The sequence below is a fragment of the Physeter macrocephalus genome, chromosome 14, assembly GCF_002837175.3.
Source record: "Physeter macrocephalus isolate SW-GA chromosome 14, ASM283717v5, whole genome shotgun sequence".
Lineage (NCBI taxonomy): Eukaryota > Metazoa > Chordata > Mammalia > Artiodactyla > Physeteridae > Physeter > Physeter macrocephalus.
In genome coordinates, this window is record NC_041227.1 from 74,756,798 (window position 1) to 74,772,823 (window position 16,026).

Consider the following 16,026-nt stretch of genomic DNA (forward strand, 5'->3'; position numbering starts at 1 on the left):
CGCAAAGGGAGAGGCCACAACAGTGAGAGGCCCGCGTACCGCAAAAAAAAAAAGACTGTTTGTAATCCTACCGGAGTTTTGTGATAAGTAATTCATACAAGAACCATCGTGTTTTTGTTTTTTGTTTTAATCTTTTGTGTGACTTTACAAGACCTGGAAAACACCTAGGTGTGAATTAACCAGATCATGTAATGAAATATTTTGTTCAGAGAAATAAAATCCTAATTTTCTCAAAGTATGAGGAACTTGGTTTCTACTGATAGAAACCTATTTCAAGTACTTTTCAAGAATATTTTGCAAATCCAGCTACACTTGGAATGTATCACCCTTTTGGGGGGGCAACTGTTAAAAGCAAGAAGTTGTGCTCTGCATTTTTAAAAAATGGTGGCAATGGCTTTAAGATATCAATCACAAATGAGATGAACAATCTAAAGAGAATGGTTCTTACAATATGAGGAGACTAGTGGGAGACAGTAGGTGAGAGGTCAAATATACATGCCAGCCGGTTAACGTGGACTTGGTTCTATTAGCTGTGTAAGAGCCCTAAGAGAGCAGGGACAATTACTTTGGTGGCTGTGAGGAGAATAAATTTAAGGGAGTGTCCGAAATACAGCACTGACGTTTGGCACGAAGAGAAAGGGAGAGATTCTGTAAGTATTGGGGAGGTAAACATTGTGTTTGAGTGGAAAAGAAGGGAGAAGCAGAGAGGATTCAATCCCGTATCCTTACTGTAGGTGCTCGAGGTAGTGGCTGTTAATCAATGACTACATTTCCCATAGTCCTTAGGGCAGCGCCATCTGCATTTCCCAGAGGGCTGTGCGATGCTCACGTTGGTGAAAACAAAGTTAAACAGGAGGGAGTGTACTCTTTATGTTACTTTAGAAACAAATTTCCCACCCTCATTCTCTCTTCTATCCCTCTTCTCTGTCTCCAACTCCTCTGTCCACGGGCTTCAGGGGCCCAAATACCCCGGGACTGGTCTTGGCAACAACTCGATGTTACCTTTTCTGAGCCCTGCGCGAGCGTGCCCGGAGGCTCCTGGAAAATGTAGTTCAGCCTCCCGGCGGCCCAGACCCAGCCAAATGGCTGTGCCTCCTCGAGCCCCAGAAACAAGGGCTGGGTGGCGGGCGCGCGTGGCCGGCCCGTTTGAAAGCCGTGGGGGTAGAGGCTGTTCTGCACACAGCCACCCGGAGGCCCAGGCCACGGACAGTCTCAGAGCCGGCTATCCCGGCCCGTCTCCGCGGTAACCGGCTGGCTGCAGAGGGCTGTGGGAAGTGTAGTTGGGCGGGGCCGGCCCGTGCGCAAGGTCTCTGCCTTTAGAGCTCGCTGCCGCTGTCAAGAGCGATTTTCCGGCGTCCGGGCGAGCTCCTCCCGCTTTATCTCGACCTCCGAGCACCCCGACAGGTGGGCAGCCGCCCAGAAAGGTAGGGTGCCGGCCCGGCCTGCCCCCACCGGCCCCGTTCGGTAGGGTAAAGGCGAGGGTTCCCTGGGAGTAAGTTTGACTGCGGTTCGCGTAGACACACAGTGGATCCTAGTGATGAGATGGGATCCGAGTGAATCAGAGTGGAGCCTTTAGAGAGCATCTAGTCCAATCCTCTTCTGTTAGAGAAGCGGGTACTGAAGCCCCGAGAGAGTCAGTGATTTGCCCCAGATCTGCTCACGCCTTTATTTCCAGCACAAAACACAGTGCCTGGCACAGAACTGGCGCTCAAGCATTGTCATTCCGTTCTAAGGACAAACTGTTGAAATACTTCAGTATTTGAATAGCTATAGAGGTTAGGTGATGGGAACATGAGAGTTCGTTGTATTATTATATTCTCTTTAGTGGGATTGAAAATTTCTGTAATGAAGGGGGTTTATTTGATTTTTAAAAAAACATTTTATGTATTTCAGAACGTTTCTGAAATTAAGCTCATGAGGAGTTTCTTTGAAATGTAACCCTCCCACAGCACAAGTGAGCCTCCTTGGGAACTTCTCCAGTCAAGAATGACCCTAGCAATGATGGGGGCTGTGTCCTTGGCCCTCCAGATCCAGTCCCTTAGACCAGCATCAGGGAACTTCCCAGAGGGGAGGCCGAGGAGCTGCCCTGCCCCAGAGAAGAGTTTCAAGCAGGAGAGAGAAGAGAGAAGTTGGGAAGGTGACCAGAGTGACCAGAACTGCCGGCCAGGTGAGCTACTTGTCCCCAGCCAGAAAAGTTGTCCAGGCAGAGACCCCATGGGTGGAACACGCGTGGCTGTAGTTTCTGAGCAGACCCAGCCCTCATTACAGGTCAGAGACCACGCAGAAGAGAACCCTCCAGTGTGAGCGTGTGGAATACACTTCCAGGTCACCCAGAACCTGGCGGTTGGGGCCACTGCGAGACCAGGTCAGGAGGGTGCTACTCTGATGGGAGAAAGGCAGAGGGGCAGGGACCCCGAGGCCGGGTGCGTGTGAAGAAGGACGCAGGTAGAGAGAAATGGCCAGGAGGGCAGCCTCCAGGAAGCCTGGTCCCCAGCACGGACCTTCTCAGCGTGGCTCGTGCTCCGCAGGTGTGAAATGCCCAGGGCTGTCCGGGCAGCAGCTCCTCACCAAGCCACTCAGCTCTCACACTAGCCACCTGGCCTCCACTTCAGTACCCCCTTGGGGCACTTTTCTGTCACTTCTGCTCTTTTAAAAAATAATAATAATACATTTTTTTCTCTTATCAACAAAAGTAATACATGACCAAGTTTTAAAATACGTATAAACGCGATGAAAAATTTAGTCACCTATTCCAGAGCCTATACCAGAATCACTGGTAACACTGTCTTTCTAGAATTTTCTTTCTAAGCATCTATATACATTTTCTCCACTGTTCAGGTTTCTCAAAAAACAAACAAAAAAACAGGTGGGAACCTCCTGGGGTCCACGGCTCCTTGCAGCCCCAGCTTCATTTCGCTGGGCTTCCCCAGCCCAGCGAGAACCTAGAGTCCGGGCCGTTCGGGAACACGGGTGCAGTACCTCTTTTGGCCACAAGAGGGGGGTGCCTGCCCACGCACGTCCATCCCAAAGCTCTCGTGGGGACCTTCAGGTCTGCCCTTCACGCACCAGAGGTTTCCTCCTTGGGATCAAGCCACCCGCACTCGGCCCTAGCTTTATTGCTCACTCGGCTCACTGCACCTGTTGGAAACCTCCTTGGTTCATGAGGAAAAAGGACAGAACTCACACGCTCACTCTGACCGCATCGGCCCTAGTTAGACGAATCCTTGGACAACTCTCTCCCGGCAGTTGCAGCCCTGGGCTTCCGAGGGAAGGGATAAACTGCAGACCGCTCAGGGCCTCCCCGCGGTTAACATTCTTCACGGCTTCCCGTTTTTCTTAGGGTCCAGTCTGGGCTCCTTCTGAGGGCCCTGGGTGACCTGGTCCCTCCTCGCCTCCCTCCGTGTCTCGCACTGGTTTCCTCACGTACGTGACGCCGGCCCTCTTTCAGCTCCGGCTCCTCCCTTTCTGCACAGCCCTGCCGGCGGCGGTTCTCTCTGGAAGGCGCTTCCCAGCACACACCAGGCTGATGCTTATTCCTTCAGCTCTTACCTGACGTGTCAGCCCTTCCCGGAAGTCAGCCTTAGGGTGCAGGTCGAGGTTAGGGTTCTCCTCTGGCTTCCCCTTCAAAACGCATAGCCTCCTGGATCGCCCGCCTCCTTCTGGAATAGAAGTCCCGTGTCCGTCTTCCTCACTCACATCCCCAGCACTGAAGCACAGCGCCTGGTCCTCCGTAGGGCTCGGTAGAGATTTGCCTAGTGGATCAAGAGAAGGAGTGAATGAATGAGTGTGCCTTTCTCTGCCCCCTAAAGTAGAGTCTACCAAAGCCAGTCCCCTTCTCCCCTTCCGTGCCCTTTCCTCCCGCTTCACCAGGGGCCTCCCACTGTCCCCGAGGCCTCTGGCAACATCGCCCAGGGAACGGTGGCACTAAAGGACCCATTCTCTCCCTGTGCTGATGGGAAGACATTGGGGTCAGGAGTGAGACAGACCTAGACCAGCTGTGCCACTTGCTAGCTGTGCATACACCTAATTTTCTTTATTTACAAAGTGGAGACCATGGATGCCGCGCACGCAGGGGGCTCAGAGACAGCACATGCTAGCCTGTCACGTGGGAGGCAGTCACTAGATCAGAGTTCTTCCTCCCTCCCTCCCCAGCGCTCTCTCCAAAGCCCCCCTCTGAAACCAGGGACACAGACCCCCCTGCAGTCTCGAAGGTGCTCCTGGTTTCCTGATTCCCCTCCCTCTTCCCCAGGGTGGCCCGAGCCACTTGTGGCTGACACCTCCTTTTCCCCTGTCCTTTATCCCAACACAAACAATGTGCCAGCTAGAGAGTAGAGGAGACACTTGAAAGATATTTGTTGAATGAATGAATGAATGAAGGGACAGGTCACAGCAGCATCCCTTGCGGCGTGTTTTCAAGTTGTCAGATGTAATGGTGGTCATCACCCTCTTGGTGGGCAGATGGCCTCCTGCCCCCTGGGCAGCACCAGTGACAGGTGGGCACGTGGCAGACGCAAGGCCAGGACTTTACTGAGGGGAGAGGAAGGAGGAGGGACCATGAAGAAACATCGACATCGAGGCCCCGTGGAAAAGGAAACTGCTGAGAGCTCCGGAGCCTGGCTTCTTCTCCCCTGCACAGCACTAGGTCCCTGGGCAAGTGGACCCCACGGGCTGCAAGCGAACGACCGTGTCCCCAGAGCAGACTCTCTCCCAAGGGGTGTCTGCGTCCCTTCCAGCCCAAGTCTGTCATTCCATTACAGGTGCTAAAAGTGCAAGTTCCAACAAAATCGTTCTCTAAATTTGCCCTTTCATCATGTTTTCCTCTTCCATGACCATTTGATACGACGTGTGCTCTGAGGCCCCTCTGACAGTCCTCCTGGGGCCCTGCATGGTCTCCATGTTTCCTGAGGCCAGAGAACCCCCAAGAGCCCCCTCATTTATGACGAGCATCTGCCCTCTCTCCAGTTGGAACCTTCGGGTGATGAATGAGGGCTGATTTCTCTTGAAATGATCACCACCCCTGATTCATTACATGAATGAATCTGCAGAAGGGCTTAGCCATTGTTGGGTGAGGGTTGTGTTTTCTCGGAGCGAGCGCCGTTGTGCTCATGAGGATATAGGTTTTCTCCCGTGTGATGGGCTCCAGGCTGAGCTCTTTGTTTGCGCTGTCTTTGCTTCCCGTGCCCCCAGCCCTCCCGCTGTGATTTCTCAACTGTGATAGCGGCTGCCTCGCTCGGAGGATTTTCCTACATTGGCGCCATTCATAGGGAATCTCTCTAGTATGAATTACGAGATGAATGGAAATTTCCCCTTATTCAGAATATCCAAAGATTTCCTCTGCCGAATGAATTCTTTGATCTTCTGCCAGAATCCGGTCCAAGTGTCTGGCCACGTGTGTCATGCCGGTGGAGCGAGGTTCGGGCTTAGAGTCTGTGGTTTCCCAAAATGATACCTTCGGCATAAAGGCTCCAGATCCTGGCCTCTGAGGAGCAGCGGTCCCCCAGGGGGGCCCCCGCCCGCCGTGCTGCTTTGGCAGAAAGGCTGAGCACGGGAGCTGACAGCATGTCCTTGGCCCTGGCCTCACGCTGTGATGACACCGTAGGAAATGAGAGTGTCACAGGCCCCCACGTTGGCCACACAAAGCTCTGTGCCTGCACAAACCCTCTAGCCTCTGGCTGTTGTGATTACAGCAGCGAGAAGAGTAACCACTGGCTGAATCCTCTGTTTCACAAGGGGGTGATGAGGGAACCATGTTCTGAGCGCCCATGGTCACGGCTCACGTGCAGCTCCCCCAGGAATGCAGCCGTCACCACCATCCCTCCGAATGCTGCCCACCCTTCCAGCCCGGCCCACAGCCCACCTCTTTCATGAAGCCTTCCTGGGACCCTGCAGGCCTGCACTGTGCTCACCAGATCCACCGCCCCGGAGCCCCGTCTAGCACGCCGGTAATGCTCTGGTCCTTCGTGACCGTCTCATGCCTTTCTCTTCTCGGACAGACAGAAAGCTCTTCAAGGAAGAACCACATCTTGTCCTTTGTATTCTCCACGGCAGCTCTGAGCACCAAGGGACTCGGACGACGTGGGGATTGGCGACCGTATGCGGCTGTGGGCACCGCAGTGGACGCGGAGGGATGGGTTTGTGGTTCAGGGCCATCTCAGATGGAGATGCGCTTACCCTTGACTGAAGACGTAGCCTGCCTTCTCTGGGATGGTTGTCGGCCATTCTCCTCCAGGTCACACAGGAGGAAGGTCAGCTTGTCCTCATCGCCACACCTTCCCCCCGACCCGGAAGGCAGATTAGCCCTGTGTCCATAAGGTGGCAGATGCTTGGTCCCCATCGCCTCGGCTCTGCCTGGGAGGCGTTGCTGGCTGCCATGCATTGCGCTAACCTTGGGAGTGACCTTGAGAGGGGGAGGCAGGGAACAAACAAGAAATCAGCGTGTCGGAGAGCTCGCCAGTGTCCTGGATAAGGATGGCTGGCTCGGGGTCCACCCTCAGCATGAAGCTGGAGCTGTTTGAGAACAAGGCCTATGTCTGAAGCATCTCTGTATTCACAGCGCCTCGCCTAACACCTGGCACTGAGTGCTCCTGTAGGTACCAGCAACCAAGGTTACCAGCGTGGAGGTAACCAGGAGAACGGATGTTAACGACTGTACTGAAACGTCCCACCTGTGCCACCCCCGCCACGAGTACATCATCCTTTCGCATACGGCGAAGTTCTGGGTCCCAAGCACAAAATGCAGGAACATCCCTTGTCTTTTGTTAGCTGCAAAATCTCTCTCCCCTACCAAAAAAGGGGACAGATTCTGTGTATATATCCAGGGATTTATATAGCCGTGGCGCTCTCTTCTGAGTTTCTTTAAAAGCTAGTAAGTTGGAAATGTTCGTGGTGGGGTTGATAAGGGTTCGTCCCTAGTGCTGGCACTGCCCATAAGAACTGCATTTCCTAGAAAGTGAAGGCCACTTCTAAACAGCTGAACCTTGAACCTGGTGAAGATGTGAGCAGATCGTTGAGCAATAAGGAGAGAAAGGGAGGGCCCTTGCCAGCTGCCTCTCTGCCTGCTTACCCGAGGCTTACGAGCTCACGCACGCCGCTGTCTCCGGGCAGGAGGACGGCTCCTCACCGGGTTTTCGTGCTCCTGACTTGGAGGTGTATAGCTGGAACGTCATTTACACTGGATCTCCAGAACACCCTCTCAAATCGCTCCTCTAAGGACTATCCCAAGACCAAATCGAGTAGGAAATGATAGAAACAGGTAGAGGAGGTTGAAATGACTCATCGAGGTAAGGCTATTGGGAGAGCAGGGGACTGGAGGGACAGGGACTCTAAGCTCGGAGAGACCAGGGGACTGTAACTCCTGGGGAGCTGGCGAAGGCTGTTCCAAAGGCTTCTAGGAGCTCAAGAAACTAGAAGGAGATCTGTACAGTGCTTTCTGTAAAATATGTATGTAAAATATGTAAAAATCTAATAAATATGTTAAAAATATGTAAAAATATGTAAAATATGTATGTAAATAGCCCCCCAGCGCCACTCCCCACCATGAGGGGCCCCAGCGGAGCTCCCCGTCAGAACCGCCACGCCAGCTCTTTCGAAGGGCACTGGCAAGTGGGCTCCCCCTGCTGGGGCTCAGCCCCACTCACCGAGCGTGTGAGAGGCTCTGACTGTAGCAGTAACACACGTGCATTTAGTGCTTCACTTGCAGCACCTCATTTAATCCTCCCAACAACCCTTGAAATGGGACGTTTCTGTCCTCAGATTACAAATGAAGAAACTGTCTCCTGGAGAGGTGACATAACTTGCCCAGGTCATGCAACTAAGAAGTAAAGGAGCAAAGGTTCAAATCCAGGTCTGCCCATTATCCATGCTCTTGAAAGTTCTCGTTTTCCCATTGCGGGCTTTTTAATCCTCTTTGCTGGAATCACCGGTCCATTTTCTGTCCCTGTTACATGGTCATCTTGAAATAGTCCTTCTTCTCCAGTCGGTATCTTCTGTGGCCTGTCAAAGCCACAAAAGCGTTTCTAAGATACAAGTCCAGTAATGTACCAAATGCTTCCAAGCCCTATTAAAGCCATGTTCATGAGAAAAAAAAAATAATAAGTTAAAGTAATAAATGAACATAATACAGTTACAAGGTAGGTCATTTGATGGTTCTAGAAAGAGAAAATACCCCCATCTTACCATTCTAGATTCCAGGACCTCCACACTAAATGGGTGGGGAATCCACAGGGGAAAGAGCCAGCAGACAAACTTAATGTTATCAGGAAAGTAATTCACAGGGAGTTTATTGGATATGCAATAGACCCTGATGCTTGTACATTAAGAGTCTCTCAAATTAACTAATAAGATACTTCAGATATTCTCAAAATTGGTGAAATTTAATGATATTAAATTTAGTGAGATATTTAGGAATTAGTGTCGCTAAGTCTTGGGGATGGATTGGATGTTGGTGAATGAGACAAATGGCCAGGTTTCTGGCTTTGACTGGTTGGAAGGAGGTGCCAATAATCAAGAAGGGTCACACCAGAGGAAGAACAAATCATATGTATTCCCCCAAACCAGGAGGGGGCCAAAATTATGGAAGAAAAATGTAATGGTTCTCCTGCATTTTTTAAATTTAACGCCTTTATTGGAGTATAATTGCTTTACAATGGTGTGTTAATTTCTGCTTGATAACAAAGTGAATCAGCTATACATATACATATATCCCCATATCTCCTCCCTCTTGTGTCTCCCTCCCACCCTCCCTATCCCACCCCTCTAGGTGGTCACAAAGCACCGAACTGATCTCCCTGTGCTATACGGCTGCTTCCCACTAGCTATCTATTTTACATTTGGCGGTGTATATATGTCCATGCCACTCTCTCACTTTGTCCCAGGTTACCCTTCCCCTTCCCCATGTCCTCAAGTCCATTCTCTAGTAGGTCGGTGTCTTTATTCCCATCCTGCCCCTAGGTTCTTCATGACCTTTATTCTATTTTATTTTATTTTTAGATTCCATATATATGTGTTAGCATACGGTATTTGTTTTTCTCTTTCTGACTTGCTTCAGTCTGTATGACAGACTCTAGGTCCATCCACCTCACTATAAATAACTCAACTTTGTTTCTTTTTATGGCGGAGTAATAGTCCATTGTATATATGTGCCACATCTTCTTTATCCATTCATCTGTCGATGGACACTTAGGTTGCTTCCATGTCCTGAGGTGGCAGATGCTTGGTCCCCATCGCCTCGGCTCTGCCTGGGAGGCGTTGCTGGCTGCCATGCATTGCGCTAACCTTGGGAGTGACCTTGAGAGGGGGAGGCAGGGAACAAACAAGAAATCAGGATGTTGGAGAACTCGCCAGTGTCCTGGATAAGGATGGCTGGCTCAGGGTCCAACCTCAACATGAAGTTGGAGCTGTTTGAGAACAAGGCCTATGTCTGAAGCATCTCTGTATTCACAGTGCTTCGCTTAACACCTGGCACTGAGTGCTCCTGTAGGTACCAGCAACCAAGGTTACCAGCGTGGAGGTAACCAGGAGAACGGATGTTAACGACTGTACTGAAATGTCCCACCTGTGCCACCCCCACCACGAGTACATCATCCTTTCGTATACGGCAAAGTTCTGGATCCCAAGCACAAAATGCAGGAACATCCCTTGTCTTTTGTTAGCTGCAAAATCTCTCTCCCCTACCAAAAAAGGGGACAGATTCTGTGTATATATCCAGGGATTTATATAGCCGTGGCGCTCTCTTCTGAGTTTCTTTAAAAGCTAGTAAGTTGGAAATGTTCGTGGTGGGGTTGATAAGGGTTCGTCCCTAGTGCTGGCACTGCCCATAAGAACTGCATTTCCTAGAAAGTGAAGGCCACTTCTAAACAGCTGAACCTTGAACCTGGTGAAGATGTGAGCAGATCGTTGAGCAATAAGGAGAGAAAGGGAGGGCCCTTGCCAGCTGCCTCTCTGCCTGCTTACCCGAGGCTTACGAGCTCACGCACGCCGCTGTCTCCGGGCAGGAGGACGGCTCCTCACCGGGTTTTCGTGCTCCTGACTTGGAGGTGTATAGCTGGAACGTCATTTACACTGGATCTCCAGAACACCCTCTCAAATCGCTCCTCTAAGGACTATCCCAAGACCAAATCGAGTAGGAAATGATAGAAACAGGTAGAGGAGGTTGAAATGACTCATCGAGGTAAGGCTATTGGGAGAGCAGGGGACTGGAGGGACAGGGACTCTAAGCTCGGAGAGACCAGGGGACTGTAACTCCTGGGGAGCTGGCGAAGGCTGTTCCAAAGGCTTCTAGGAGCTCAAGAAACTAGAAGGAGATCTGTACAGTGCTTTCTGTAAAATATGTATGTAAAATATGTAAAAATCTAATAAATATGTTAAAAATATGTAAAAATATGTAAAATATGTATGTAAATAGCCCCCCAGCGCCACTCCCCACCATGAGGGGCACCAGCGGAGCTCCCCGTCAGAGCCGCCACGCCAGCTCTTTCGAAGGGCGCCGGCAAGCGGGCTCCCCCTGCCGGGGCTCAGCCCCACTCACCGGGCGCGTGGGAGGCTCTGACTGTAGCGGTAACTCGCGTGCATTTAGTGCTTCACGTGCAGCATCTGATTTACTCCTCCCAACAACGCTTGAAATGCGACGTTTCTGTCCTCAGATTCCAAATGAAGAAACCGTCTCCTGGAGAGGTGACATAACTTGCCCAAGGTCATGCAACTAAGAAGTAAAGGAGCAAAGGTTCAAATCCAGGTCTGCCCATTATCCATGCTCTTGAAAGTTCTCATTTTCCCATTGCGGGCTTTTTAATTCCCTTTGCTGGAATCACCGGTCCATTTTCTGTCCCTGTTACATGGTCATCTTGCATTAGTCCTGCTTCTCCAGTCGGTCTCTTCTGTGGCCTGTCAAAGCCACAAAAGCGTTTCTAAGATACAAGTCCAGTAATGTACCAAATGCTTCCAAGCCCTATTAAAGCCATGTTCATGAGAAAAAAAAAATAATAAGTTAAAGTAATAAATGAACATAATACAGTTACAAGGTAGGTCATTTGATGGTTCTAGAAAGAGAAAATACCCAGATACAAGTCCAGTAAAGTACCAAATGCTTCCAAGCCCTATTACAGCCATGTTCGTGAGAATGCCCGGCTTCCTACTAGCGGTCACTGGAATTTCTGTGGTAGGAGTTTGGGGAGATTCCAGGTGGTGGCAGACTCAAGAATCCGTGATTTATGCTCTCAATTCTGTAAGTCAGGTAACAGGCAGAGCGAAGAAGGAGCATCTTATTTCTGCTCCACCATGTCTGGACCTTAAGTAGGGTGACCCGAACATCTGCATTCGGCTGGGCAGGTTCAACTGCGGCCATAAGTCAAGGGCCTTGGTTCTGTCTGCCAGCCAGCTTCCTCTCCTCTTCTCCACATGGCATCCACTAAAATGGGGCTGAAATGTCCAAAAATGGCTCTTTCCCTTCTGTGCCTGGTGCCTCCGTGTTCTGCCTTGTGGCGTCTCTCTGTGTAGAGTGGCCTGATCTTCTTATCTTGTTTCCCTGGGCTCCAGGAACCCACTGTCTCTGCTCTTCTCCACTCCATTACACCTGCCCCCCCCCACACACACAGCCCCTCCTGTGGGGAGCGGCCTCATTCAGCCCCCCGCCAGGTGGCTGTGTTGTATCACATGACCCCCTCTCTGCCGCCCTCCCCACACCACACACACAGGCAGGTCAGGGGACCAGGATCTCTATAGGCTGGCCAACAACTTTTGAAGTTACCTGACTCAAAAATGTAAAGGAAGCCAGTCAGGCCAGGCAGTTTCCCCTTTTAGGAAATCTGAACCCCCAAATCAGACCGTATAGGCAGCAGTGTGTGACACGATGTCATGAGGGCAAGTAGGGCCATGTGCTGGCCAGAATTACACTGAGGAGGAAAATTGGAGACTGAAGAAAAGCAAAACAAGCTGTGACAGGGAGAAAACACATTTAGAGTTGGGGGAAGAATGAGCCTCTTGTGGAAGAAGATAAAGGAGGGAATAACCTGAGCAGAGCTGGGACTCCCTGAAAAAGGCAGAGAGAGGAGCTGCCCGGGCTCACCAGGCCTGCCTTGCCCCGCCACCCCCCCACCCATGTGTTGCACTGCAGCAAGCTCGTAACTTCTTCCCTTTGCTGTCTGTTGGCTTAGAAGTGGGCACATGACTTAGTTCTGCCAACAAAACTTACAAGGAAATGACTGGGGGACCTTCTGGGAAGATTTTGCTTTCTGGTTAAAGAAGAGAGAGTGAAGAGGCCTGTCCTGTCTCCCTGCTTTGAACAGGGATGTTTGAGACGTGATACTTGGAGCTGTAGCAGCCATCTTGAGGCCAGAAGGCAACAAAACCAAGGGAAAAAGCCAACATACCAAGGTTGGCCGAGTAGACAGACAAAAAAAGCCTGGGTCCTTGATGATACCGTTGAGCCACTATACCTAACCTGGAACCACCTACTTCCAGTCTTATTGATCGCTAAATTGAATGTCTTTATTTTCTAAGCGGATTTCTGCTATTTGCAGCCTTTGGCATTCTTAACCAGTACAGCGCTCCTCTGAACCTCTCTGTCATCAATTCCTTAGAACCCCATGGCTCTTGGTGTAGCTCCAAACGGAAAATCAGCCCAAGTTTAAACATTGAAAATCTTACTCGTATGGTAGGAAATGCAAGTCAAGATTGGTCACAGCCTACATAGGCAAGCAACTTTAGCACTTAGTTCCGACTCCCAGGGCCTACAGGGCACCGACAAGGAAGGAAAGATTCAGGAAAGTTCAGGCGTATGAGCATGTCTTCTAAAATGGGGGTCATCTTCTAAAATGGGGCTTAATGATGAATTTTAGAACAAATCAGTGGGACAGGGGTGGGGGGGTATGAATCTCTGGGATGCAGAGCCTAAGCACGGGCCAGAAGGCCACGGAAGGGGCAGCAAGTTGGAATGGGCAAGTGGTGGGTTGGGTTGGATGAATTCTAGAGAAGGAGGCCAGTCTCATGTAGCAGGATTTTATGAGCCCCACGTACTAGCTGGAAGAAAGGTATGGCAGCTAGAACTAAACTGGTGCAAAACTAAGCCCTTTAGTTACTCTCCAGCCAGCCTTAGTGACATTGCATATCCTCTTAGGAATAAGATGCCATGAGTTGTGGCCACTCCCCACTTTCTCCATTCTTTGCCCCTTCTCCACCTGTCCCTTTTTTCTCAACCTTTTCTTCCTGTCTTCTCTATGCAAAGCCAGGAGCCAGAAATGCACACGACCTGAATCTCTTCTCCCTCACCTGGGGACTGGATATAGTGGTGAGCAAGGATGTCTTCTAGGAGACTCAGAATCCTAGGCTAGGGGTTAGGAGTTAGGTCGGGAGGAGAGAACACCGTCGGTGGATAAGAACTAGATGAAGCTTTCTTCTGACCCAGCTTCCATCAAGCAATGTGGTTTTCGTGTTGCTTCAACACAAGAAAATGTGCCTGACCCTTCCCTCATGAAATGAGAAGTTGAACTCAAGAACTGTAGCCCTTCCTCTTCAAATGTCTAGCTTTAGATACAAGACAAAGAGAAACTGGCATCCTCCTAATGTCGCCTTCAAATACAAATGATTCCGTTACATTCAGAACTTGAGAAAAATCACCACCCCCTTTTCCCATCACAAAATAGTCTTCAGCAGTAAAGAGATGTGGCCCGTAGAAGTTCCTCGAGTTAATGGGACCCGAACACGGATATGTTGCAGTCATCGTAGAATTTGTAACCTCCAGATCCCGCCAGTAAGCCTCGCTCCCTCAACGCAGTCCTTACGCGCCCTACATGATTTATGGAGTCCTGACCCTGAAGGCCCAAGCCAGGCCGGCCCTGTTTACCTATTGCATTACTTTATTCATTCAGCAGAAGTCTACTGAATACCTACTAGAATTAGAAGTTAAGCTTATAAAAGCAAGCTTATAAGCTTATCTTCCTTACCTTCCTTAAGGAAGATCAGCCATTAGAGACCAAAAAAATTCTATCAGATAATCAGGGATAGAAATGAAAGCTTTGGTTTCCGTGGGAGAAGCAAAAAGTTTAAACCCCTTCTTAATGCAATTAATGCTTTAATGCGATACTTAATAAACCCTGAATCCCCCCCCACCCCACCCCGGCAAAGTTTCCCCATATATCACTAAGGATTCTCTGAAATCCAATAAGGAAAAGAACTGAAGGCTTTTCCTCAGTCTCCACAATCAAGGTTGTTCTCCAGAATGAATCAGCCTGATTACTGACTAAAAGCTCTCCCACGATCTTTAAAACGGGGGTGTCTCCTGTGAATTCTCCAAAGATGAGAAAGGGCTGCGCTGTCCCCAGATGATGCTCCTCGTTGCTTGTACTCCCAGGCTTCTCTCCAGCATGAATGATCTGACTGACGTTCAGCATACTCCACGCTTCCCCTAGACAGCTTTCCACATTCACACGCGCCCGCTTCGCATCCCGAGTGAATTAGCTGACATTGTCTCAGGCTAGAACTCCGATTGAAGGTTCTTCCTCATCCATTCTGCTCCCAGGGCTCCTATCCGCTCTGAAACCCCAGATGTCTAATTAGCTCTGAGCACTGTCTAAAAGCATCTTCACAGCCATTACGTGAATATGGTTTTTCTCCAGTGTGAATTCTCTGACGTTGAATGAGCTTTACTTTTCCTGAAAGCCCTCACATTTATCGCATTTGTAGCGTTTCTACTGCGTGCGAATTCGCCGATGCCGTGTGGTGTCGGAATGCTGCCAGATGCCTCCTGCAAACAGGGATTCTCTCCAAGATGAACGTTAGAATGTTCAGTAGGCTCGGAGCCCTGAGAAAAGTGGCCTCTGTACATAACGAAGATGTTCTCTCCAATCTGCATACTGTAATATTGAATAAATTCTGAATTCTGTTCTAAGAGTTGGCCACGTCTATCTTATTTGTGGGTTTTCTCACGGCTAAAAATCATGTGCATAGAATTGCAGATTTTCCCATATCCATCCCATTCATGGGGCGGGGTCCCTAATGGTTCTCTAGGACGTCTCTGTATTTACAGACCTCTCGAAACTCAGACCTGGTCAGTATCCCACAGGTACCTTGTCAATGCATCCGCCTGCGAATCTAGGGCTGCAGAAAGTTCCCGTTCAGGCCAGATTGTTGTTCTTGGGCCCAGGCTCGCCATATGAAATTATAAAAAATGTAAATTTCAACTGTTGTCTCTTAAGATAAAATTTCTTGGACTGAGAATGAAAGATTTGGGGAAACTGACGATAAGGGTGCCTTTGGGCAAATATATAAAGCCATGGGTGTGACAGACTGCTGGTTTCTGATATTCTCTTTTTCTTTCTTAACCCGATTTTGGCCCCAGTGAGAAGGTACCCATTAAAAATGCTCACCTGCTCCAGTGACTGGGAAGGAGCACGTGGGCAGTTGCAAGGAGGTGGTTCCCACTGTTTCTTGATCTGGGTGCGGGTCAGATGGGTGTGTTCACTTTGTGAAAATCCCTAAGTGGTATACTTTTTACTTTGAAAAGTTTTTTAAAAGTCACTTCCCCATCCTCCCAGGCAGCCCCAGGACAGTTCTAGCAGATGAGATGGGATCAGAATTGGGCTTCCAGGAAAACTTGTGACAGGGAGCGAACTCTGGAGCAGAAACCTTTTGCCTTTCCCCTACGTGCCCCCTTCTTTCTGCTGGATCCTGGTTGTGATGCCTGGAGGTGCAGCAGCCATCCTGTGAGCACATGCAGGAGCGCCACACGCAAACGAAGGCAGTGAGCCTAAGGAAGGTAGGTGCCCAGTCCTGGTGGCCTTAAATTTCTCATCTCTGGACTTTTCATTGTTTTTATTCTAGTGGAAGAGAAATGATTTACATTTGATTGTGAGTAAGGTTAGGCATCTTTTCCTACGTTTTCTGCCTCTTGTTTTATTTTCTGTTTGTCTTTCCCTTTCTTCCTTTGCAAAACGTCTGTACTCATTGAAAATGTTAGCCCTTTGTGTGTCAAATGTGTTACGGATAGCCTTCCAAATGTGGGGTTTTTTTGGGTTTTTTTTTTTTTTTGCGGTA

The 16,026-nt window shown here is 49.8% G+C and overlaps 1 long non-coding RNA gene across 3 annotated transcripts; it reads left to right on the forward strand.

The window, feature by feature from the left end:
• Positions 1–1,114: 1,114 nt before the first annotated feature.
• On the forward strand, positions 1,115–3,421 carry LOC114487689 (uncharacterized). 3 transcript variants are annotated; one of them, XR_003682952.1, is made up of 3 exons: positions 1,115–1,424; positions 1,894–2,167; positions 3,341–3,421. It is a non-coding gene; the product is annotated as an uncharacterized lncRNA (long non-coding RNA). The 3 variants fall into 3 exon arrangements; XR_003682953.1 differs by having other exon boundaries at positions 1,950–2,167; XR_003682954.1 differs by having other exon boundaries at positions 1,115–1,404.
• Positions 3,422–16,026: the final 12,605 nt, after the last annotated feature.